This window comes from Trachinotus anak, unplaced genomic scaffold (genome assembly GCF_046630095.1).
Source record: "Trachinotus anak isolate AG129_WGS33_773 ecotype Australia unplaced genomic scaffold, CSIRO_AGI_Tana_v1 ptg000010l, whole genome shotgun sequence".
NCBI lineage: Eukaryota > Metazoa > Chordata > Actinopteri > Carangiformes > Carangidae > Trachinotus > Trachinotus anak.
Genome location: NW_027273861.1, coordinates 3494630 through 3519745, shown reverse-complemented (window position 1 = coordinate 3519745; position 25116 = coordinate 3494630). Strand labels below are relative to the sequence as shown.

At 39.6% G+C, this 25116-nt stretch overlaps 2 long non-coding RNA genes across 2 annotated transcripts; one reads left to right on the top strand and one right to left on the bottom strand.

Moving 5' to 3' along the window:
• Positions 1–9958: 9958 nt before the first annotated feature.
• Positions 9959–14306, bottom strand: LOC139626552 (uncharacterized). The gene is made up of 2 exons (XR_011692336.1): positions 13679–14306; positions 9959–11231 (listed from the first exon to the last, which is right to left on the bottom strand). It is a non-coding gene; the product is annotated as an uncharacterized lncRNA (long non-coding RNA).
• On the top strand, positions 11277–13755 carry LOC139626553 (uncharacterized). Its single transcript, XR_011692337.1, has 3 exons — positions 11277–11472; positions 11899–12047; positions 13644–13755. It is a non-coding gene; the product is annotated as an uncharacterized lncRNA (long non-coding RNA).
• Positions 14307–25116: the final 10810 nt, after the last annotated feature.

Sequence of the window (25116 nt, the reverse complement as noted above, 5' to 3'; positions counted from 1 at the left end):
CACCTGGAAAGAAGAGAATAACCTGTATTTGTTTACTGAACACTGAGTGTGCTTTTATCGCAGTGATGTTATTTAACATTTTATCTGAAAAGTAGGCGAGGGGCAGGGTGAATCAGCAGTTACCTGCCAACACTGAAGCACTTCATTTTAAAGCAGCTCTCTTGTTGATGTTCAAACATGTACATGATTTTAAATGAGCAGCATTCAAACTTTTTGTACAATAATCTCTATGGCAAGCTAGAGTGTTGTGTTCTTTAAGTGCAGTATTTATTCAAAGACTTGACTGTACTATCCAAACTACTACTTGACTCTACTTTGTATCATGGCTGTGAATGTGTGTTGGTGTAAGTGGCCAACAAAACAATAAAAAGAAGACTGACAACAGTCTTTGTAACTGTGCATGTTATTGGAAAGTCTGGAGGACAGGTAGTGTTTGACATTTTGGGACATACATTCATTCAGTTTCTTGGAGAGAGTTAGATGGGAAGATGTCTATACGCTAAATATGAAGCTACAACCAGGAGAGAGTTAGCTTAGCATAAAGACTAGAGATGGGAAAACTGGCTCCATCTCAACATAAAAAAAAAAAAATCTTAATCTCTTAAAATGCTTACCGGCTCCTTTAACATTGTCTTCACACAGGCACACAGCTGCTAGGTAGCTTAATTTAATTTAATTCAAGAGAAAGGGAGGGGGAAGAGAGAGACCAGGAACAGCTATACTATAGGTAATGGTGATATCAATAATATTCATAAATAACAGTAATAACAGTAATAATAGTAATAATGAGTGTTGTAGTGGCAGATCTGGATCCTGCTGATCCAGAATCAGAGATACCTGCAGAATGAGGAAAGAAAGACAGAGAGGACAGAGAACAAAGTTAATGACATGAAGTAGTGTGGTGTAAATGTGAAGAGAGAGAGAGAGAGAGAGAGAGAGAGAAACCACTCAGTGTATCATGGGAATGCCGCAGCAGTCGAGGTCTGTAGCAGCATAACTAAGGGATGATTAGGGCTCACCTGAACCAGCTCTAACTATAAGCTTTATCAAAGAGGACAATTTGAAGCCTGATCTTAAAGGTAGAGAAGGGGTCTGCCTCCTGAACCCACACTGGGAGCTGGTTCCACAGGAGAGGAGCCTGACAGCTGAAGGCTCTGCCCCCCATTCTGCTCTTACAAACTCTGGGAACCACAAGTTGACCTGCATTTAGAGTCTTCTGTTAGGATAATAGGGAACTGTGAGCTCTTTAAGATACAATGGGACCTGACCATTAATAGGTGAGAAGGAGGATTTTAAATTCTATTAACTGTTAACTAAAAGCTAATAGACTGTTTGAAGTGAATAAACATGGACTGCACAACTACTTCACTTATTGTCTGGACCAGGTGTCAACCCATTGTGACATCACCCATTGGTTTGTGAGCTGCTGTTTTGAAGCCTCAAGTTTGTAATTTTTCTGTCGCCATCTTGGTTTTCTGAAACCAGAAGAAAGGAGCTGAGGAGGAGTGAGGGGTGGATCTGACCTGCTCTGTCCTCTATCCTGATTATCAGGCAGGTCGCTGTGTGAGGTACAGTCTGTCAATCACACTGTAGCCCCACCCTAATGCATACCCTGTCTAATGGTCTATTTTCCTCTTCATGGAGCATAATTTCAAAAATGAACATCATGTTGTATTGACGAAGACTTGAAACTAGAGACTGAGACCATAAACTCATCAGGAAAACATTTACTGAGGTAATAAATCAAGTGAGAAGTAGAGACATTTTCCCATAGACTTCAATACAATCAGACTTCTTTTTACAACCAGTGGAGTTGCCCCCTGATGGTCATTAGATAGAATTCAGCATTGGCATTCATTTTTATATACAGTCTATTGTCTGAACAAACGTTAAAGCTCACGAGCTGATAGACTCATAAATCCACATAAAACTATCATTTATCATATGTACAACGTATTAACAGATCTAGGGTAGCTGTTTCTCTGTTTCTAATCTTTACGCTAAGCTAACAGGGGCGGCTGTTGGTCAGAAGGTAGACCGCGTCATCCACTAATTGGTGCTTTGATTCCCAGCTCCTCCAGTCCACATTTCAAAGTGTCTTTGAACCTCAAATGTTGTATCATCGGTGTGTGACTGTGTGTGTATGTTGAAAAAGTAGTGGGAAAAAATGCTGTATGAGTGTGTGTGTGAATGGGTGAATGTGGCTGCCATTGTAAAGTGCTTCAAGTGGTTGATAGCACTAGAAAAGGTGTATATCATTTACCAAGTGCAGTCTGCTACCTGTAGCTCGACTGGATAATCACGAGTGGCATCGATCTTTTCAACTCTTGGCAAAAAAGTGATTAAGCTCTTATTCAAATCGTTGAAGGACGAACTCTATGTATTTTGTCTCTGGTTGCTGTGATAAGATAAGACAGATATTAGCTGGTTCAAGCGAGGTGAGTGGGTGGAGGAGAATCGTGTGCTGTGTGGATCGTACTCGACTGTTGTCTGAGTATGATACTTACCTGGCTAATAACTGTTTATTACACAGAAGAAAACTCACATGAGATGTAAAGGATACTGATGTTGTTTTAAAAAAAGATCCTCAAAAACCCAAGTCTTCACAAAAGACAGTGAAAATAAGAAGTTCTTGTTTTGAAGAATGCTTTCAAGCTTTTATTATCTGATAACAAGTACAAGATAAGTGAAAGGCGTGACAGAACTGCAGGGCTTTGACCTTTGCAACATATTTTCAGCACAGATGAACAGAATCTAAATATGTCCAGAAGAGCATCCTCAGGGATTTAAGACCAGGAAACAACACTATCGCTCTGTGCTGTGGGAATGAAGTGGGACATTTAACTTGAGAGATAACACAGACCCCTGGAGATTGTTTAACCCTGGGACACGCACACTGCAGCAGCAAATTCATGGTGCTGAGAGAAGTTGTTCTAACTGGATGATGATGTATTTTATTTTTTCCTTCTCCCAGTCAACAAATTCAACATTAAGTCTCGATAGTCAAGAACAGTAATAAATACTGCACGGAAACAGAAATATAAAGCATGCAGTGTGGGTAAATTGTTTAGATGGTAAGTTCAAAAAGTTCAAAAGTGCATGAGCAGCGTGCCATTTTTAACACAGGAGATCATGACCTTTCAATGCGTTTAATGCCTTCTGTGAGCAGCATCTTACACTCTGGAAACACTCCAATCATCAGATTTTCCATCTTTACTTTAAGTGGCTTTTGTTTTCACAAAGTTCCTTCTATTCAAACTCAATCCAATTTTTTTTAGCTCTCTCTCTGAGAGCTCTTGAGAATAAATGGATTTTTCTGTTGTTCTGCCACTGACCTCATTTTATAATAATGGTTTAAATGTAGAGGTTACTGTGGGTGTGTAGAAGGCGCTTCTCTCAAACAGACCCAAAAACATTAAAAACACATGAGAAATGAATGACATTAGTGATTCTCAACATGCATTTGTTGGAGTGGAAGGATACAAAGAATGTAGGAACACAAACGGGTTATAAAGTCAGTTTGGAGGCATTTTTTATTTCTTTAAAGGTCAGCTGAGTGTGAGATGAATCCACTCTGGTTCAGGAGACCTGTGCAGAGACACAGGTGAACTTGCAAATAGAGAACAATTTGCTCAGAGCGAGTATTGACACTGTTTCTGTGCACTGTGGGACACTTAAGAACCAAATATTCACAGACTTTCACAAAGAAAATTGCAAGCGGTTCACATCCTCCTGGATCACATTGGGATTGCACTGGGATACAAATATGGTGAAAATAATATGATTGTTATTGAACCAAATATCTGGTGAACACAGATGAGATCCTCAAGGACAGGAGTGAATACACAGACCCCTGGCTCTTTTTTGTTGTTGAACAGATGCTATTTGAAGAGAGACGCACAAATGTAGCTTCTGCTCGCCGAACAAGACAACATGTGTTTTGAAGGTGATAAGCTACAAACGCAAAAAGTCAAGTGGAGAAAACAAAAGACATAGAAAACACCATAAGATTGTCTTACCACAAGAGGTAAAACAACCTCTCATCGCTGCATTTGAAGGAGCTTTTGAAATGGGACAACCTGGTTGCGCCACTGTGATGCAATCAGACTTCAAATGCCTTCCGAGGGTGTGGGCCCTGAACTGGGACAACTGTGAGAGTGGTGAATCTACCTTTGTTGCCATTGTTACTATAATAATGGTCATGGCTTTGTTAGGTTTAGGTTAGGTCACTAAAACTACTTGGTTAGTTTTGGGAAAAAATTGGTGATTTCAGTTAAAATAAGTACTTCCTCAACAACAGATGGTGTTTGTTGTCATGGTTACAAAGATAACAACGTGGTTAACTATACTGAGCGGTCATGGATAATAGAAACAACATGAACTGCTACTTTCACATGGGAATCAAACTTTGCTCTTCAGGGTCACACTATGGGTCACAATAACCTGCTGCACAGACAACTTATAGGCTGGTTTTTCATAGGACAGTCTCAGTAAACATGACTTTTTCCATCTTGTTTCTGTTTAAGTAGTTTATTGTTGAAAACCACTTTCCCCCTTTAGGCCATCTTGAATTAATTAAAGTAAAATTGTAGCTGAGGGAAAATGGGAATTTTTTTCAGCCAGATGTTTGTTTTTTATGACTCTGAGTAAACTTGCAGATGCTGCTCTCTAAAGTAAGAGCTGACCTCAGAGCTTTCCCCACCTCAGGGTTTGTGCTCATCTGCAGTTATTGGTGAAGTGGTGTCTGGCTGAGTGACAGCCAGTGAAGGGACACCGACAGGAAACATCCCACTTGTCTCTCCTTTGACACTGGTGGACAGGGCAGACAGGAAATATTTGTTACAAACCATTAACCTCAGTTGTCATTTTATGATCACTGACGTTGGATATAGACTGATGCTCCCTTTTCAAGTTTTCATGTCAAAACAAGAGCCACCAGAGTACTAACATGCCAAAGTTGTTATTTTACAATAACACTGTATGACAGTGTGAAAAGTGCTGCTTGTAGTGATGAACCTACAGCACATTATCATCTGAATCTGCAGCTCCTCTCTGCTTTAAGGAGATTTATACTGAGTTTCAGCCCATCATTCAGCTGCCTGCGATATCACTGTTTTAGTTCACTCTCATGCACTTTCATTTTTTTGTACATAGCAGTCACCGTACACAGCAGAAAGACATAAACTTTAAATGTAGCACCAATTATAACTGGCACTAATCAGAATTAGAAATAACTTTATTGATCCCTGCAGGGATATTGATTTGTTACTCAACACTCAGTGAAGTGAAACATTCAAAGTGTGCAAATGTGCAAAAAGTAAATAACTATGTGCAAGTCATAATCAAAGAGTGGACAAAAGGGCAAAATGGAAACATAAAATAAGTAGATTAACAGTAGTTTAACAGTAAATTAACTGTCATGTGCAAAGGTGGGGGGGGGGGGGGGGGGGGGACTACAACACTGCAGAGGGTGGGAGACATTCCTGAGGGAGAAGAGCTTTGACAACATCCTGCTCTCTGTGGTTCCATGCACAGGGTCCAGCTCCACCCCCACAGGACTGAGCCAGCCCTGATTCAGTTTGTTGAGTCAGTTGGTGTTGGCCGCCCTCAGGCTTCTGTTGATAAGGTTGTTTACCAAATGAAAAAATGTCAACGTCATCGTGGTGCGAGATGTGGGGTTATCAAGTCAGCAAGATTCATCTTCTGTGGTTCACTAACGTCAAAATACCAAATTTCAGTACCGACAAACACTGTAGTTTCTTGAAAGATAGGGAACACAAATAGAGAGCGCATGTGGCAGTTCATGTAGATTGATTGTTGCCCCTTTTTACTGATGATATTATTTAAACATTTCTAAGAAAATTACCTTTCCTGCTGATTCAATAGATTTCGTTGCAGCGGAAAAGGACTGTCCATGGCAGGACACAGAGCCATCTATCTGACTGGAGAAATCAGATTTCAGCTTTAAAAAAGACAGCCTGCTGGATTTCACCTTTTGACAGAACAGAGGAGTGCTAGATGTTCTTGGCACAAAATCTTTTTAATAAATCAAAGTTACAGAGTGTGGCACTGAAATATTGTATTGAAGTATTATAGACAAGCAGAAATAACTGCAAATACCCAGAGTGCTTGTTAAAACCTCTTTTATTTATCCACAAAATGTCATATTCATATATAGCAGCAAATTATATTACACACTTCATTCAATTCATTCTCACCAGCAGTGGTTTGGTGGTTGAGGGCTTCGCTCAAGAAACACAACAGAGAGAGTTCTCTGAATGGTTAAAGGGCAATGCAACTAAATTTCATATTATTAAACTGTACCTCAGTTCACCAAGACAATACCATCTCCAGTAACATCATTACTTTTTCCACCTCCATTATCTCCATCACAGTTTGCATCACCTGGGATTTTGCACTTCAGTGAAAGTCATTTTTCCAGTCAGAAGACAATTTACAGGGGATATGGTTCGATGGGTAATTTTGATTTGAGAGCTAAAGCAAACTGATCCTCTAATACAATGGTCCTAATGTTACCTGCTCTGCTTCAGAGAGATCCTGTTCCCAAATTTAGACTGAACCATCCAGAGCCACAGACACAAGAAAAATGAAATAATGAGTATGATCAGGTTGCCGAACAGTGGGTTTGACAAACAGAGCCTGACACTGTAATACTGCTGCTGATATCTGAGGCATTAATCTTGCATTTTACTCCAGTTTGCTCATGCAAGACGAAAGAAACCCTCTAATACATGAGAAGTGCAGTAGACTGTGCTTCTCTATGTTATTGATTCTTTTTGTGTGTTTATTTTATTCAACCAAAAAACATGGACATCTGACATCTTGATCTGATAACCTATTATTTTTCCAGATCAAGTGTTATTTAAATGGTCAGCCATCTGTTCCTCTCAATTACAGTCTCAACCAAATGTCTGCTGCTCTCTGTCAGTAGAGTCTGAAAATATCAGGCAAACAATTATTTAATTATCTTAAAGGTCCAGTATTTTACACATTTCCTGTGTTTTATCTGAAGTGTTGATCTCCACCAGAAGATCTATTTATGGTTTTAAGAACCAAAAACCATCTCAGTGTAGTTTTACATCTCCTCTCTCAGGCTTCTCTCTGGAGCTCTAGTAACAACAGGTCAGTTGCATGGTGGGTCCAGGTGGGTGGGGCTTGGGGTATGGCTGAGAGTGGGAACAGCTTTGTTGTGACATCACAAAGTTCCAGAAGTCCTGACGGCTGGTTTTAAGGCTCAGTTTCTGAGTACAGGCTGTGTGCATTTCTCTGTGGACTGAGGCTCTGATACTTTCACAGTATTAATATAGAACCTAGACCTGCTTTATCATCAAACACATGGACATCTACCTTTAGACTGTATGGGACCTTTAACTGGTTGTTTATCTCGAACACAGAAGTTTTAAGCTTTACAATTAATTTGCGCCCCCCACATGGGGATTTTTTCTTTGCCAGCATCGTTTCTGTATAAACAACCCTGAGAGGCAAGTGAATTGTCTTCTAGGAAGAAAGAAAGAAAGAAAAACCTTATAAAAATGTTCCCCTGCAAAAAAACACATCAGTAGCAGTTACTGATGTGTTTTTTTGCAGGGGAACATTTAAAAGCCCTTCTTTGTTGGCTTTGCCACTGTTCCCATACAGAGGTGAACTACAATGTTTTGTGCTCTTGTTGCTTTCCATTTGTTGGCTGATTGATCACTTTTGATCTTGTTTTGTGAACGTATCCAGCTCAGAGGTCAGCAGTGAAAAAAAAACATCCAGATGAGAATTCAGAAAAGTAATTCACCTGGCATGAATATGCAGATGTCATTTAAGGTGATGGCACACCTACCACCCCCACCCCCCCACATTGTGGCATCTGTGACTGTGAAACATGACCTGATCATAATCTTCAGCACCAGTCTCTCAGTCTTCTGATTGTCAGGTTTCATTTTCAGATTCCTGCTCATCTGAAGACAAAACATTGATTTTAATCTGCACAGCAAGGTGTTTTTGTCCTATCAGCTTGAGGCCTTCAATCTGTTTGTAAATCAGCAATTAAGTTGACAGCTAAGTATCTACATGAATGCAGCCATTAATGACAACAAAAGTAACCTGAAATATGCACCAATGACACAATGAAAAGCACATGTTGGAGCTTTTTTGTCCAATGTAGTGGCTATTATCAATATTCTCATATTAACAGGATTACTTATATGTATATGGAGGCTTGCGGGGTCTTCTAACTAACTCTTTCGGTTTTCCGGCTTGAAACCTTATGGCTTTGGTTCACTTTCATGGCAGTAGCACTGCTGTCGCACCTGCCGATGCTCCCATTTTTCCCAGAAGTCTTTGTATTTTAAGGTAATCTCCCAGGGCGCTCCTGTTTTGTTGTTTCTCTCAGGAAATGCCAAATTGTGTGTGAAACACAAGCTACACACACAATCCACACACATACATACAATATCAACCCATCTGTTACCACAACCTGGCAACCCACAACCTGATTGAAGTAGTGTGTGCAGCTGCTCTCTGCGCAGGCAGGACATCTGACTGTGGAATTAATGAACTGTTGTTAAATGAACAAGTTTAACCAAACCTGTTAATTTTATGTTGATCTAATGATAAATGTTAATATGGATGAACATATGATGGGATTTTAATCTAAATATGTAAATTAATCTTGTGATGTGTTTATTATACAGTCAATCAATTAATGATCAATCAAACTTTATTTGTATAGCACTTTTCATACAATAAAATGTAGTACAAAGTGCTGCCTCAAGAATAAATGTTGTTTAAAAAAAAAGGTTTGCCTACCTCAGAATATTTTTTTTCCTTCCACAGGATCTAGCTTCACATGTTTAATAAGAACTAGATTGAGCCAGAGACAGTGGAGAAAGGAGATGGTTCATTTACAGTCATTTCCTATATCTGTGTCACAGGCGTTTCTCCACCTCCCGCCCCCTTAGACCAGCAGCAGGTCTGAGTCTGTTCACTCCAATGGGTGAAGTGGACGTCATCACAGATTATGACTGATTCTTTCTCCCCATGGTCACTGAAATAAATAGTGGGCCCATTTTTCACAAACCACAGATTTTCCCAACATTCTGTCACTAAACTGTTTTTTCTCAGACCGACAGATCTGGAGAAAATTTACTTTGTTCGAAACCTGTCTCTGTCTCAGCAACAAATTCTTGCAAGATCTTCTGACATCCTTTTCTGACTGGGTAACCAGATGTTTAAAGGGACCAGAGAAAGTTATCTTTGGACTGACCACATGACACCATGAATAAAAAGTTAAAAGTTAGATCAAACTTGTGTTTCCTCGCTTAACAATTGTATTATTGTCGTTATTATTTAACTGTTTTTAGAGGAGAAAACAGGGAGTATTAGCATATTAAACTGACATGATCTTGTTCTGGTTTGATCAGATGTCAAACTAGCAGACACAAACAAGCTGCAAAAAAGTCGCAAATCAGTGTTGTGTTGTCCATTGTTGTACTCTTTTGGCATGGACGAGCAATCCATTGGTTATTGTTAAAAAAGCTTTGTGCAGCAATACATTGTAATAACAGGAAAAATGCATCTGTCTTGTCTTTCCAAAGGATCCAGACAGGTGAGTCTAGATAAGCTTAGATATTAATATCAGTTGCAGTCACATTTTATGCCAGTTGTCCAGGCCTGAATGAGTCAGCTCCTGTCGTTTTGCAATGGCCTTGCTAGATTTAAAATACACAATGAACATATAAAACACTCAGTACAGAACAAATGCAAATGATGTAAACGATATACTTTACCAAGTCATAATCTGGAACAGGACCACTACGCAAAGACATCAAATCGGCAGAAACAGCAATGATTCTGGGGACAATAACAAGGAAGTAGGACAATAATGTTTAGCTATAGGCACCGCTGGACATTTGGAGTGGTCAAGTAGTAGGACAGCCTATGAGGTGTCTTGAGCATTTAGTCAACAAAAGTGCTTCTTTCATTTTCAAACATGTGAAGCATTTATTTTTCTTTAATGGTGAAAAAATACACATGCACACAGGCGACATGCAAAGTAAGACCAGAGGCATTAGAAGGAGATGGCTGGTCTATGTCAGAGGAGCAGACCTGTCAATCCACCTCCCTCAAGACGCCCTCAGAAAAGGAGGTTACAAGGTCTGTGAGACCCACTTTGAATTTCACAATTTACATCTAAATCACCACATCCTACAATCATCTTTGAGAGACAGGGAATTACACAATAAAGTGTGAGTGTGAAGACAAGAAGTCCTAATGAGAATATATTGTATGTTGCAGCAAGAGAGAAACAACTGATGGGCAACGCTACACCAACGGTAATAAACTGCCTCAATCCCCCTCCATCAGCTGGTGGTAGACATGTGCTCTCTAGAATCGATAACACAGGTGGGTATTTCCCCTCCCTATAGTTGAACAGCACAAAAAACAGGTGACAACATATGCACACCAATTGTTATGGAAGGAATAGACCAGTGTAATTTCATTTTGTTCTTGTCAATTTTTTTGACCCAAACCTTCAATGCATTTTCTCTACTCTAAATACTCTACTCCTGCTCTCTCCCACCCACAGGAGCTCACAACCAGGAAGCCATATGCTCCTATTGCATGCTTTAATCTTTAGAGCTCACAATCACATATTTCCAGCTTTAAATATCACAATGAATTACATGAAAAACAGGGCTTACACCTACTTGTCTGCATTACTTCAAAGGGCCACAAGCTGTATTAATCTATCAATGTACAGTAGTAAACAGAGCAGTGTTGTCCCTGAGCATCTGCATTGCACATTACACTTACACTGGTTCTGTGAAGTCCATGAAAAAGTTCAGGGATTTAAGTGTCCATCACAACAATGAATTACTCTGACAAAAACAACAGTAAATCTCTGTGGCTTATTTTAATCCCTCTATTTGACAGCTCCTTGACTTCTGGATACGAGCTATAATCTGGTGGTACTAGATGGACCATTTTAGTATGAAACCTGCATTGTCGGTTTTTATAGACCATGTTGATGGTAAGAAAAAAAATAAAATGACACTGGCCTTATCTTATAATAATCAGCTACTATTTTCTTTTTTCCTATGAAGTTCTGCACATGTACAAATGGACTGGACAGCCCTTGAGCTACAGGACAATCAGTAGATGAGCTAGTGTTCAGGCTGTATCTTCATTTTCTGGGGACCTGAGGGTTGAAGTGGTCAGACCTGCAACAAAAGACAAACACAGAAAAACAAATAGATTATACCCATGCCATTTTAAAAATGTGCCATTGAACTTGTCGTCTGTATGTACAACAGAACGCTACTGTTCTTAGTTTCAGCAAAATCAATTTATTATCATTATTTTTTAGGGGGAGCACAGAGCAGCAGCAAGAGACAAAAAGCAGAAGAAAGAGCCGAAGTAATAGAAGAAATAGTTGAAGTACACAAGGACACAGTAGTTGAGGTAAGGTGGTTGTAAAAACATTTACCAATTTATAACAAAAAAGAATAAAGAAAGAATACAATTTATACCGATAGAGTTCAGGTAATGAGTTATAATTGTTAAGGATGAACTGAAGAAGGAAAGGGAGAGAAGACTGCAGTCTGAGCAGCGACTTCAGAGGAAGAGTGAGGGAAAAAGAAAGTTTAGCACACAGCTTCATAAACAAAGAACCAGCAAGAAGAGAAAGAAACACGAACTCAAAGCCCAAGTTAAATACCTAAAAGAAAAGTAGACATTTCTTACAACAAAGCTGAGGTGTAACTGCTTTGTGTGTGTGTGTGTGTGTGTGTGTGTGTGTGTGTGTGTGTGCGTTGGGTTTTTTTGTCTTAAGTTCCCTCCTTCCTTTAAAAATAAAACCTTTGTTTTGTATTATCTCACGGCTTAAAGCTGAAGAGGAAAAGAAAAGAATAAGACAGCTGGGTGTGCAGATTTTTCATCACAGCCCTAACGCCTGCAGGACGTTGAGGAGGCATTTAATTCTTCCATCACCATCCACACTTCAGAGCTCCAGCAATACCAACGTAGGCCATTTCCATGTAAGACCAGTTTCAGAATCTTAAGGATCATAACATAATTATAGACCTAGAGTTATGTGCCAGCTGTTTATAATACTGTTAAACGACATTATTTGAGACGTTCTGAACTATTAATATGTTTCTGTTCTATTACAAATCTATGACAATGCAGCAATCACCCTGTTTCACATGTTTTTAAAATCAATTAATCAATCCATTCATTCCACTAACTGGCTATTGCTCCTCCTCCTCGCCACTTACAGCCAGGTTTCCTTGGTTCTATCCTCAACCAGACGGCAGAGCTTACCAAAGCCATCTGAGCTTGTGGTGTCATTAATTATTGATGAGACAGAGATCAAAGAACACCTCGATTATAATCAGGCATTGGACAGAATCAATGGGCTCACAGCTCAAGACAAGGTGGCTAACCAAGCCATGGTAGTGATGGCCTGAGAAATGGCCTCAGAGAGGAAGCAAGTGAGTTAATGGTCATTAGTTTGAGTCTATAACATCACAGATATAGAATACAGTTTAGTTCACTTAAAGGGGTCATATTATTGGAGAGATACATATGGTATGCTATTATAAAGTACCTTGTGTATTTAAGACCAATAACTGTAAACAATGACTTTACGCACTTTCATCTCCTCCCTGCAGAACACAGGAGCAGAAACACTGTCAGAGGCAGTGATGCACCTGAGAGAGATTGGTTTCACAATAAAATCCAATTAGAGGAGCAAACCACATTGTGTGAATACTTAATGGTGATTCTGTAAAACTGTGTCTCTCACAACAGGTCATTTCTGTCGTCTGTGATCTGTGATCATCTTCAAATATTAAGTCACTAATGCTGTTAGTCAGTGGATGGTAAAAAAAATTCCACTTATATTTGATGCGCCTCATGTTGTTAAGTCAGTTTGTAACAACCTTAAAAAACATGACCTGAAGGTTAGTGTCATTATCAAATAGAATATGGCTAGCACACGTCTCAATGTTTGTTCCAGTACAGTCTTCCTCATCACTCAGTGAGAATACAAGATGACTTCCGTCTCGTCTGGCCTGACACATCAGAGCCAGGCAACACTACACAAGCTTGCTCTTCCTTGGGTGTGTCCATATAAAAAAAGTCAACAAATAGCTTCCGAGTGAAAATAGAAATCAATCAAGTATATTCGAATCACCATGGCGATGTGTTGTCTGTCATTCCATAATGAATTCCTGGCACTGTGATCAAATTTAAGTATTGGTAAAACATGTTTATCTGTGTGTTACAAAATCAATGGCGACTGTGCACACAGAGGTTTATAGCTCCACATGTGCAGGACAAAGGAGCAAAGGAGAAAATTAATAAATAAATAAATCTTGTTATCTCTTCAAACCTAACATACTGTCTCTGTCTGATAACGGCACCTTCTTGCTCAGCACTGTACAGAGTAAGACTTCATTCCCTGACCTCGAACTCCAGTCAAACCCCCCAACACTGTCTGCCACCTGTGCACTGACAATTAATGTTTGCTCACTCTTTTATAAACTGTACTTCATTTTATTTATACTAGAAACCTGTAAATTCCAGCAAAATCAGAATTGGTCTAACTCATGCTTATGTGTCATGTGAAGTCTGTTACAGAGTGTGAAGAACTGACTTGACTTACATATCTGGCTGGCTGATCAGAGAAGGCGGACCCACTCCTCTCCTCCTCTTGCAAATGTCAGGAACTGCTGCTTCACGTCAATCACACCGACCATAGCTATGCTGCAACTCAAATATTTTCCCAAGGAGGAAAATATTAACACACGATGCAAATGTAATGAGCCATCCAAGATCTTCCAGGAAACAATCATTAGGATGGAAGCCAAGTTAACAGGGTCACTGAAAGTCCACTGGGCAGAGGGCAGTCTCCACGAAACTCTCTGTCTCCATCCTCACAGAAGCACACCCAGAGCACACATTTGCTCTGCCAGGAAAATAATGTTGAAATATACAATGTGCAGGATAGGAGCAGAGTTAAGGCAGGGCAATAAAAAAATACATACAGACAACACAAGAGCCAAGACAAAACTGAAATGTTTCGCTAGAAAGTTGAAATCATCCAGAAGAAAACACAGTAGCATACTAGATTTTGGTAGGATGAAGGAAATGGTCCTTAGGATTACTGTCCTGATTGATTTGGAGACACCAGCAGTTACTGCAGGTAATAGCTTGTGCGGTTTTAGACCAGAAGTCTAAAGAGAGTCAGCAAAACAAACTACGCCATTCCTCCGTCCTTCTGTGAGTAACCATGACCCCATGCAAACAGCAGGGCAAAGTCAAAGGAGTTGCTTACCTGGCTGAGAAGTTGGAGGTGTGCAGCCTGCTGCCACAGCTGACTGCGGCTGCTCCTTCTTCAATTACTCCCTGAAACATTTCTAACTGATGTTCTCACAGAAAACGCTGAAAATTACTGTTGTCATGTTTTGTTGATGCATTTTAATGAACGATTGCGGTTGGTGTTAATCTCACAGACAAACACATTACATTTCGTGCAATAAAAGATGGCTGACAACACAATATTGACTCTGTGCTTTTCTGTGCTGTTTTTCTATGCACATTTCAAGGTAGCACGTGTTATTTCGATCATAACCAAACGTTACAAGTTTAGCATCATTGTTAGCAAAAATCGAAAAGTTCTGTTACAAATCCTGTTACAACTATTCCTCTGTGCCAGTATGTCTTCGTATAGTTTGAAGACTCAGAAAAATCGCCCATATTTTGAAACCTTATTGTTGGCAGGGATGTGTTGTTTACTGTTACAGCCTCGCTAAACAAACAAAGGCACCGGAGACTGACGCATATAAAAAGGAGGCCAATAACTCTGGTTTACCAAAGAAAAAACAAACAGATTTATTTTAAACAGAATAACATACTTAAAGTGTTAAGAAAAACAAAAAGGGAGTGGAGATCCCAGCCAAAAGAAACAGAAGATGAGGACACGCTGAGCCAGCCACACCATGGGCCATCCTACCCAGCTCATCCCCTCTAAACTATACCTGAAAATGAAATCGAACCCATACTAAAATCAAAACAAAGACCGTAACCTAGACTACCGGTGGTCTCCAACCCAAACTAAAATAACAAACTGACATAATAAAGCCCAGGTCTCCTAACCAAAAAAAAAAAAAAAGTAACTTAGTGACCAGTGAACACAGTGCAGCACTAAGCAGCTGAGGAGCCTGATATTTACTCAGGAGTTGGGAGAGGTCAGAACGGAGCTTTAGAGAGAGAGACATTTGTTACTTCGATGCACACAAACATGACTCTAAATAAATGCTAATGTTGCTCTGTACTTGCAGGATGTGTAAACAGCCAAATGTGAGCTCACACATTACTAACACAAAGTCACTGTTGTGTTTACAGCTTGTTTCTCCTAATCAGCCAAAAAAAAGAGACTTGTGTACTTGTTAGCAAACAGTTGCAGGTGATTTACACATCCAGCAACATTAGCGTTCATTCAGAATCACGTAATCTGCTCCAATACTCTCTTTTAGCTCTGTGTTTGGTCTCTACCAGCCCCTGAGGGAAACATCACAGCTACCCAATGAGCTGAAACTCACTATAATCCTCTGGTAAGCTGAGGGAGCTGCAGATTCGGGTGATGATAATCATCTGTAGGTTAATCACTGCAATTGAAACTGCACATTATGACACACAGTCATTGTTATTGAAAAAAATATATCTAATATAGCTGTTTAAAGTAATTATTATACAAGAGGGAAACATAATCTTTCATATCAATGTGCTGTTAACTTCCAAAAATGAGGCATCCTTTATGTGTGTTCAGAGGTGTTACTAGGATGTCATCTTTGAGTGGGCATTTGGATTATTTGGGTGGGCAACAACAAAAATGAATAATAATGTAAAGGAGAAGCACTGACTAAGCACACCCACACCTTCAAAATGGCCAATAGGAAAGCAGTGAATTTTTTTGATGACCAATGACAAAATTACAGAAAACTATGAACGCTCAAAAAATATTTTTCTATTTTTTTCAGAGTTTTCATTGGATGGGCAGATGATTCCTCTGGGTGGGCAACACCCACCCCAGCCCACCCATAGACACGCCGCTGTGTGTGTTGTCTTCCAGACAGCTGAGAGACACTAAACCTGAAGTGCTGCTTTACAGTTTGTTCAGAATCATTACAAGCTCAGGTTCTCAGCCCTTGTTGACTCCTGTGTGTGTGTCTGTGTGTGTGTCTGCCACTAACAAACAAATCCTCTTCACTGCTACTTGTGGATGATGAAGCTGCAGACTCTGTGTTTACTGTGCAGCAGCCAGGAATCGAATGAAAGTTACCTCTCAGTGATCTCAGAGGATCAGAGATTCTGAAAGAATTTTTTTGTTTTGTTTTTTTGGTTTTTTTGAAACAGGCAAACATGATTTCAACCCTTCTCCTGTCTCCCGTGACACACTGTCAGACCTCAGATGTATTATGTACCTCAACATTGCAGCAGTGTTTACATCAGCCTGCAGGGATCACATCTTGAGACACACAGCTATGTGCACTTTCACACGTGCTCCAACAATACAGACATTTCACATATTATCTGCAGGGACTTCATAATAGGTTGAGTTTAATAAAAAAGTGTCACACAACCAGCAGTGGGTTGTGGCTGCTCTCAGTTCCTGCACTGACAGCCTCTACCCCTGTAACAAAAACATATCCTGTCCTCCTGTGCTCTCTCAGAGAAACATCTGTTCTTGTGCAACAATCTGACAGATTGCAACACAAAATATCATAAATACAAACACTGCTCAAGTCTTCGCTTTCCTGCTTTTCCACACACACAACTCACTGTGACTTCAACTCCTCATTAACTTGTCGCTTAGCACAGCACGTTTGACACACACAGCGAGGCCTGTAGAGATGCTGTAAATCGCTGCTCCGAGTTGTGTTGTAACTGAAATGAAGGAACCTGCAGAGCGAGCCGAGCGAGCATGAATTTTGAAACATCGTCCATGAGCAGGTAGTCTCAAAGGAGGCAAATGCCAACAAAAAAAAACAACCATTTAGCATGAAGAAAGAAAACCAAGAGCCCTGAAGGAGCCGTATTGATTCCACAGCCAGTGGAGGTGTAAATGTTACTCTCTGGGTATGTGTGCACACATTTTATCAGTAAAGAGCATATTACAGTATCGATGGGTGTTCATCCCCCATGTTCATCCCCCAACACAAACAAGAGCGGGCGAATGGCAAAACAACTTTATGTTTCTCATGTACCAAGATTTATGTTGGCTTGAATGTGTATTAAATCAGACTTTGTAGTCCAAGCCAGGAAAACTATACATCAGTGTGACCTTTTCTATTTTCAGAAGTCCCCATCCTCACAGAGATCACAGAGATGCCCATTTTTCACATTCAGGTTTTGACAGAGGTGGACAAAGTGCACAGCTCCATTATTTGAGTCCAAGTATAGATCCTCCTGGTGAAATATCAATCCAATACAAGTGAAAGTTTTTCATTCAAATTTTCACTTGACTTAAAGTACAGGAGTAGATGCTTTTAAAAATACTTGAGTATTCAAAAATATTTTTTTATGTCAACACATTGTTGTTGTATTTTTCCAGAACCTAATGACTCTGAAACAACCTGCCAATCACTAGTCATTCGAATGACTGACTGTAGAGCCTGCAGAATAAAAAGATGGTAGAATATGATATAAAGACTGTGTGTGTGTGTGTGTGTGTGTGTGTGTGTGTCTATGTGTGCATCAAACAGACAGTGGAATTGCTGCAGAAACAAACAAACAAGAGACAACTTAACCTAGTTACACACCTCAATCTTTAAAACTGTGCAAGAGCAACGTGACTGACGCTGTAGGATTCACAACCCCACTAAGACCTGCTAGCATCAGGCTTTTGTCGCCTCTGGAAAAGGGTACAATCAACATTCAGTCAGCACAGCGCCCGGGTGAACCTGCTCCTTTTCTTTCCTCTTTTCCTGCTGCAGCGTCTTTCAGTGCACACAGCACTGCAGACAAACCTGTCACCTGCCCAGCCCGGTGCTGTTCAATCAGAAACACGGCACTGATGAAAGAGTGAGCTGCAGCCCTGGAATTAGTTTGTAAAACACACAATCACCGATTCACGTGTCTCACATGGAGGCTCTGACACTTTTACAGGAGCAACAACTCAGAGATGAGACAGATCCACAGCAGCTGGCAGCTCACTCTTTCACCCCTGAGTGTGTGCATGTGACGACGTCGCTCCCTCAGTTGTGTGTGTTCTCAGTCTGAACATAAATGCAAACTTGACTGGCTGTGGAAAAGGGTTTAATCAGCTTTTATTAGCAGGTTTACCCACATTTATAAAAAAACCTGCTTATACCCACTAACTTTGATGGAAAAAGTGTTTGCGACATCACACTTTGCAAAATAAAAGAAAATGAATTTGCTGAGTAAAACTTAGCTGCAAAGTAATGAGTACTTCATAGTCAAAAGTACAATATTTGTCTTTTAGGTTTAGTAATCATAAGTTTCCAAAAAATAAAAACAATAAAAAAAAACTTAAGTACAGATACTCGAAAGATATACTTAAGTACTGCACTCAAGTAAATGTACTTTGTTACTGTCTACCCCTGGGTTTTGCACATTTGTATCTCAGTCCTCCATCCCCAATTACTCGCCTGGGGCGTCCGTATTATCTCTAGGAGTTGTAAAACAGACAACAAAAACAAACCAGGCTAAAATACAAATTAGTGAAAATAAAAATCACACTTTTGAGTGAAATTTGTGCATAAGAATTGTATTTCAGGTGGAAATCCTTCCACTATCAGCTTATACGCACCTTTTTTTGTTTCACTGTCTCATAAGTGTGAAGACTCCAGAGCTACATCCACACTACTACGATTTCATTTTAAAAGGGCGTTTTAAAATGAAAACAATCTCCGTTTTATCTCCATATCAGACATGATCTACGTCCATACTAACACACCTGAAATCACATACACATGTGCCCATTCACGGACAGTGGGCTTGCACAAGCTGGTGTAAACAGGACATAGATTGTCTACTCTCAGGTGTACTCAGCTGATTAGATGCAGAAAATACTACAAACAAGAAAAGCAAAGGCAGTTGTAGCATTAACATGCAGGAATTCAATGAAAAACACACCAGCTAGCAAAGACAACCAGGTCAGTAACACTACTGTTACTGCATGTTTTCACCACTGGTAGCCGAGGCTGATGAAACCTAATCAGGGAGCATGTGTCTACGTCATTGTTACAATGCAGCCCCAGAGTTTTCAAACTAGCAGCAATGTTTCCAAAACGCTCAGTTTTCATTGCTCAAAAACTCCAGTATGGACAGGAGGTGAAAACAGAGCGAAAGAGATGCATTTTAAAATGAAAACGAGAAGTTTGGATGTAGCCCAAGGTTCAGCACAGCTCTGACGCTGCAGCCTCTTTGACCAACACAAACTTTTCTCTCTTTGTTGCTTCAACAGCAAATCTGTCAAAGTCCTCCTCTCGGTGTGGGTGGGGTATCTTTTCATTAATGCAATCTGATAAATGTGATGTAGAAAAACAACAGTCTTGGCTTCATCTGACTAAGGTTTAACAAAACATATATAGACAGTCCCCTGGCTGAAGCTCCCCACCATGACAGACAAAAGTATGGAGAGTAAATGGAGAGACAAAGACGTCTCTACCATGGAGAAAATCACAGCGAGGTCACAGAGGAGGAGACAGTTTGCAGAACCATTACTATGAGCAAGGCCACAAACCTGCTCACCTCCTTTTTCTTGTCTTACTGTATATTGTTTCACTGTTTTATTTTTTTGTTTTTATTTTTTTCAATTGTGTTTTTACATTAGTACACGGGTTTGTTATATTTTAGGGTTAAGCTCCAATTTATGTTTGGCAAATGCTACAGTTGCAGGAGTGTTAATTTAATGGCGATGTGAGTAGTATTTGATGGATTGATATATAGATTTACTTTGATCATATACTTCTCATTTTGTTGTATCAGGAAATCCCATACAGAAAAATACTACATAATATATTAATATCACATACATACATCCTGTGGATATATAAATATATACATTTATAATATATATGAAACATCCATAGTAAAATTTATATACATAAATATCTATGATGAATGTTTATGGTATAACATGTTGCGACCATATGTGTTAACGATATATACCTTACATCTATATTAAATACAAATATACATGTGCAGAGTGGTTAAACTGTGCTCATGTGGACAAACAGTTTCTGAGAGTTCAGTAGAGAAACAGCTGCAGGGAAGAAGCTGTTCTCTGCTGGTATGGGTTCAGAGGCTTCTCATCGCCTCCTGAGGGCAGTTTTGTGCAACCCCAGTCATATGACAGGGAAGGAGGAGACCGTCGGGATATTGAATTGTTGGCAGTCAGTCTTACACCTTACTATGTACTGAGGGAGTTCTCTCACATTTACATTCAACCATGGGTGGAGCCTGCAGTCGTGTGTGATGTCATTCATGAGACTGTTGCGAGAGTACAGACCCAGCATCCCTCTAAACACTTGTTTATAGTTTTTTTTTTTTTTTTAAATGAGACCAAACAGTACATTAAAACTGTATGAGACCAAACAGTACATTAAAACACTATTTTCAACTTAAAAAATAAGAAAACTGCAAAAACTGTGGATTTAATTTTAATTTTAATTTAATAAAGTGGATGTAATGCCCCCTGGCCGTATAATTGTTGTGTATGTATTATGACTGCGGTTTTTGTATTGTCTCTTTGTCTGTATCAATGCTTTCTCTGCTGTGACATCTATGCTCAACCATGATGTTGATGAAAAAAAACAAACAAAAAAAAAAAACAGACCCAGCACCCTGATGCATTCATTGCAATATCAGGTGATTTTAATCATGTCGCCCTCCCCTCTCACCTGTCTTTGCTCAGTATGTTGACTGTCCCACGAGGGAAATAAGACACTTGATCTGTTGTATGCAAACGTCAAAGAGGCTTACACTTCTTCAGCTCTACCACCACTTGGCAGATCAGATCATAATCTGGTCTTTCTTCAGGCTACATAAAATTACATAAAATTCTGTTTGGACACTATGATACCAACAAGAACTGTATACTGCTTCCTAAACAACAAACCCTGGATCACCAGCAACATCAAGACCCTCCTTAACCATAAAAGGAGGTCTTCAGGGTTGGCGACAGGGAGAAGCGTAGGTGTGTGCATCATGAACTGAAGAGGAGATTAAAGCAGGTGGAGAAGGACGAGAAAAGGAAAGTAGAGAGGAAACTGCAGCACAACAAGAACAACAGAGAAGTGTGGAAGGGGATGAGGACCATCACTGGTTATAAAGAGAAGAACAGCCAGGTAACATCAGGTGATGAGGACAGGGCCAATGAGTTGAAGCTGTTCTACAACAGGTTTGACACAGTCTCACCTGTTCTCTGTCCCACTGCTTCAGCTGCAGCTTCTCCTACAACTGCAACTTCCTCCACACTGGGGTCAAGTCTCCTGTCCCTTACAGTGGATGAGGTGAGGGCGGAGTTTAAGTGGCTACGTCCTGGAAAGGCAGCCGGCCGGGAGGGTGTGTGCCTGAGGCTGCTGCAGGACTGTGCAGCTCAGCTGGCTGAGCCTCTGCAGAGGATCTTCATTTTAAATCTGCAGACAGGGAGGGTCCTGGTCCCAAAACATCATGTCTTTTGCCGGTACCTAAAGTAGGAAGCCCAGCTGAGATAAATGACTATAGATGGGTGACCCTCACGTAAGACATCATTAAGACCCTGGAGCGGCTGCTTCTCCACCTTCTGAGGCCACAGGTTGAACATTAGACCCCCTACAGTTTGTTTATAAGGAGCATATTGGAGTGGATGATCCGTCCTCTACATGCTCCACATGGGCATTCTGTCTCCACAGGGACATTCTTACTTGGATGATTCAGGTGGTTACATGAGGATTACGTTCTTTGATTTTTCAGTTGCCTTTAACACCATCCGACCCCCCATTCAGGAAATCCGTCTCTGTCTAACTGTCTGTCTGTCTGTCTGTCTGTCTGTCTGTGCTATAAAAAAGTAAGGTCTTCACCTTACCCTGTGCAGAGCCTTGGGATAATGTATATTATGTTTTTGTGCTATACAAATAAAATATAATTAAATTGAATTGCATTTTATTGACCCATCCATCCACCTCAACCTCCTCTTGATGTGGACTACGTCACCACCCTTTTCCCTTTGCTCCTGTCATAATTACTACATCCGCTAGATGTTGCCTAGCAACATAACATAACTATGGGTCTATAATAACCTGTTGCACAAACCTATGGGCTCGTTTCTTACTGTGTTGCAGCGACAGGGACAAACCTCAGGCTCCTCTTTGACACTGACACAAATGCTTGGTCGCTGTCTTCTACCACAAATTGTTCTGTCTCCACCTTCACTTGTTACCCCCACCCCTCCAAAGCATACAGTGATGTTCCTGAACCCCACAGAGGTTCAATCAAAATACCCTCAACAATACAGAGGACAAGTTTGAGTGAACTTAATGAACAAAGTGCTTCTGTTACACACAGAACAAATACCAGTGTCATAACTTAATTGGTTTATTACTCAGGGAAAACATCAGACATAGACATCAGCAAACATGCATACAGAAAATGACTGCTGGCACCAAGGTACAAACACAGAATTAAAATATCAGGAGTGAAGGAAGGCAGATTATTCAAGTGGGGTCACTGACGATTTTAATGAGAAGAAAGAGTGGCTTTGTGTCAGCTCGAATCATCGTCTCCCTGTAGACACAGCAATGAATCTGAATATACTGGCAGCATAATGTAATCTATTTCAACTTCCGCCCTGTCTGCCACTGGCCTTTAACAGCACGTCCAATCAGATTACAGCTAACAGAGAAAAGCATCTCCTGTTAGTCCAGTTTTTTTATTTTTTGTAAAATATAGAAATTATATGAAGACATGCTGGCACTGAGCTGAATCATATCGTGATAAAGTGGCCCTGGACTGATTTAGCGATATTTGTAGAGGAGAAAGTCCATTAACTGTTTAGTAAAGTTTTCTTTGTTTTATATCATTATAAATGTAATATTTTAAGTTAGCAAGCAGAGATAAGAAGATATCACCTTAGAGGGTCCTATTTGACATTTTTTGTCAAAATTGAATTATAGACATATTTTTATTCTGTGCCAATCTATTTACATTATGTGATTTGATTTCAGTTAGATAGTTTGGTGCCCCAGAGTAAACATTTCTGATATAAAACAAAAGCCAGTACTGTCTTTTTACTGACCTGCTGCACTTACTCACTGCCTAACCTAAAGGAAAATCTAATTGTCCTCTGCAATCTGACAAAATATTTAGCACTGACCTTTATACCCCACCAGCAATGCTTTGTTCAGTAAGAAAAAGATGATTGATCATAAAACAAGAAATAAATATCATATATATGTCATAGAATGCACTGGATTCAACTTTCTGATACATGTAGACACTTTGTTACAACACTAATGTCGTGTTTTAAAACAAAAATATGAGTAAACTGTTTATGGTCCATGAAATTCGTTGCTTCTCTCCATGTTTTGCAAGGTAGTACCTTACAATTGCAAGAAGTCAGCGAGTTCCCACATGCAAATTTAAACATAAATCTAAAACATATTTGTGAAAATTATATATGAAACCTATAAGAAATTGGAACATTTTCATATCTTGACATATATGTCTCAGCTATACAACCAGAATCAGACTTGTCCCTTCCATAATATATGCTTGAATTCATAGGAGCAGGATATTGTCCTCCTCCGGTCGAGGGGGATATAATATATGATAATGTATCTTATATACGACATATACTATATACCCAAAGCCTGTTAGTATTTGTTGATATTGTATGTGTTAATATCATATACAGTATGTCTGAGATCACTTTCCCAGAATGGGATGATAGACATCTTTAAAATTAATGAGAAATGAATAAGAAAAACATATATGAGCATATAGATATAAATATATATTTATATATATTATATATATGTGTTGCTTTAATAGACTTGCATATATACATTAAATACATATTATTAATATATATGGTCAGAACATGTTATACCATAAAAAATTAATCCTAGATATTTTTAATATATGTGCATATACAAATTTTATTGTCATTTTTAGGTGACATATATGGCAACTTCACTCTTGATATAGAGACATATACATGTCATATATTAAATTTCTGTAGGGGTTATTTACAGGTACAGGTTCTTGGATTAAAAGGACCTGTTAGAAACTAGAATCACTGCCTCACGGTTGTTTGCCTCCACCACTCAGACCAGTTTCATGTTACTTCCCTGTTTATCCAGAGTCAGATAAAATATTAACGATTTGTGTGAAATTTTGTCATAATTGCTGTGTGAAGTCTTGAGTAATGGCTAAAAAGTGTTTTGTGAGGTCACATTGACCTTGACCTTTGACCTTTGAATACCAAAATCTAATCAGTTCATCCTTGAATGTTTGTGCCAAATTTGAAGAAGTTCACTGAGACATCGTGTCCATGAGAACGGAATGGATGGACAACCTGAAAACAATATGCCTCCAGCTCTGACTGTCGCTGGCACAGAGGCATAAAAAACCCGTTTACAAATTTGAGTTCGATATTGTGCCTGTCAGATTCATTTAGTCTGTCTGTCATTTTCATATATGAGAGAGACCAGTTTTCACTTTGGCTATTTCAAATGCAAAAACTTTGAAGCTCAATATTTCAAAACCAGGGGGACAAGAAGATGTCACCTCAGACTCCAATGGACATTTTTCAGTATTTTTACATTTTTTAGACTAAATAGTTAATTAAAAAAAAAACCCTGAGAGACAGATCGATAGAACTTCTACCTTTAAGATCAGGCTTAAAACTGTCCTGTTTAGTAAAGCCTAGTTAGGGCTGGCTCGGGTATGTCCTGACCCATCCTTCCCATGATTCACTGGGCACTCTCTCTCTCTCTCTCTCTCTCTCTCTCTCTCTGTCTCTCTCCCTCTCTCAGTCCTCATTCTGCAGGTATCTCTGCCTCTGGAGCAGCAGGATCCAGATCCACCACGACT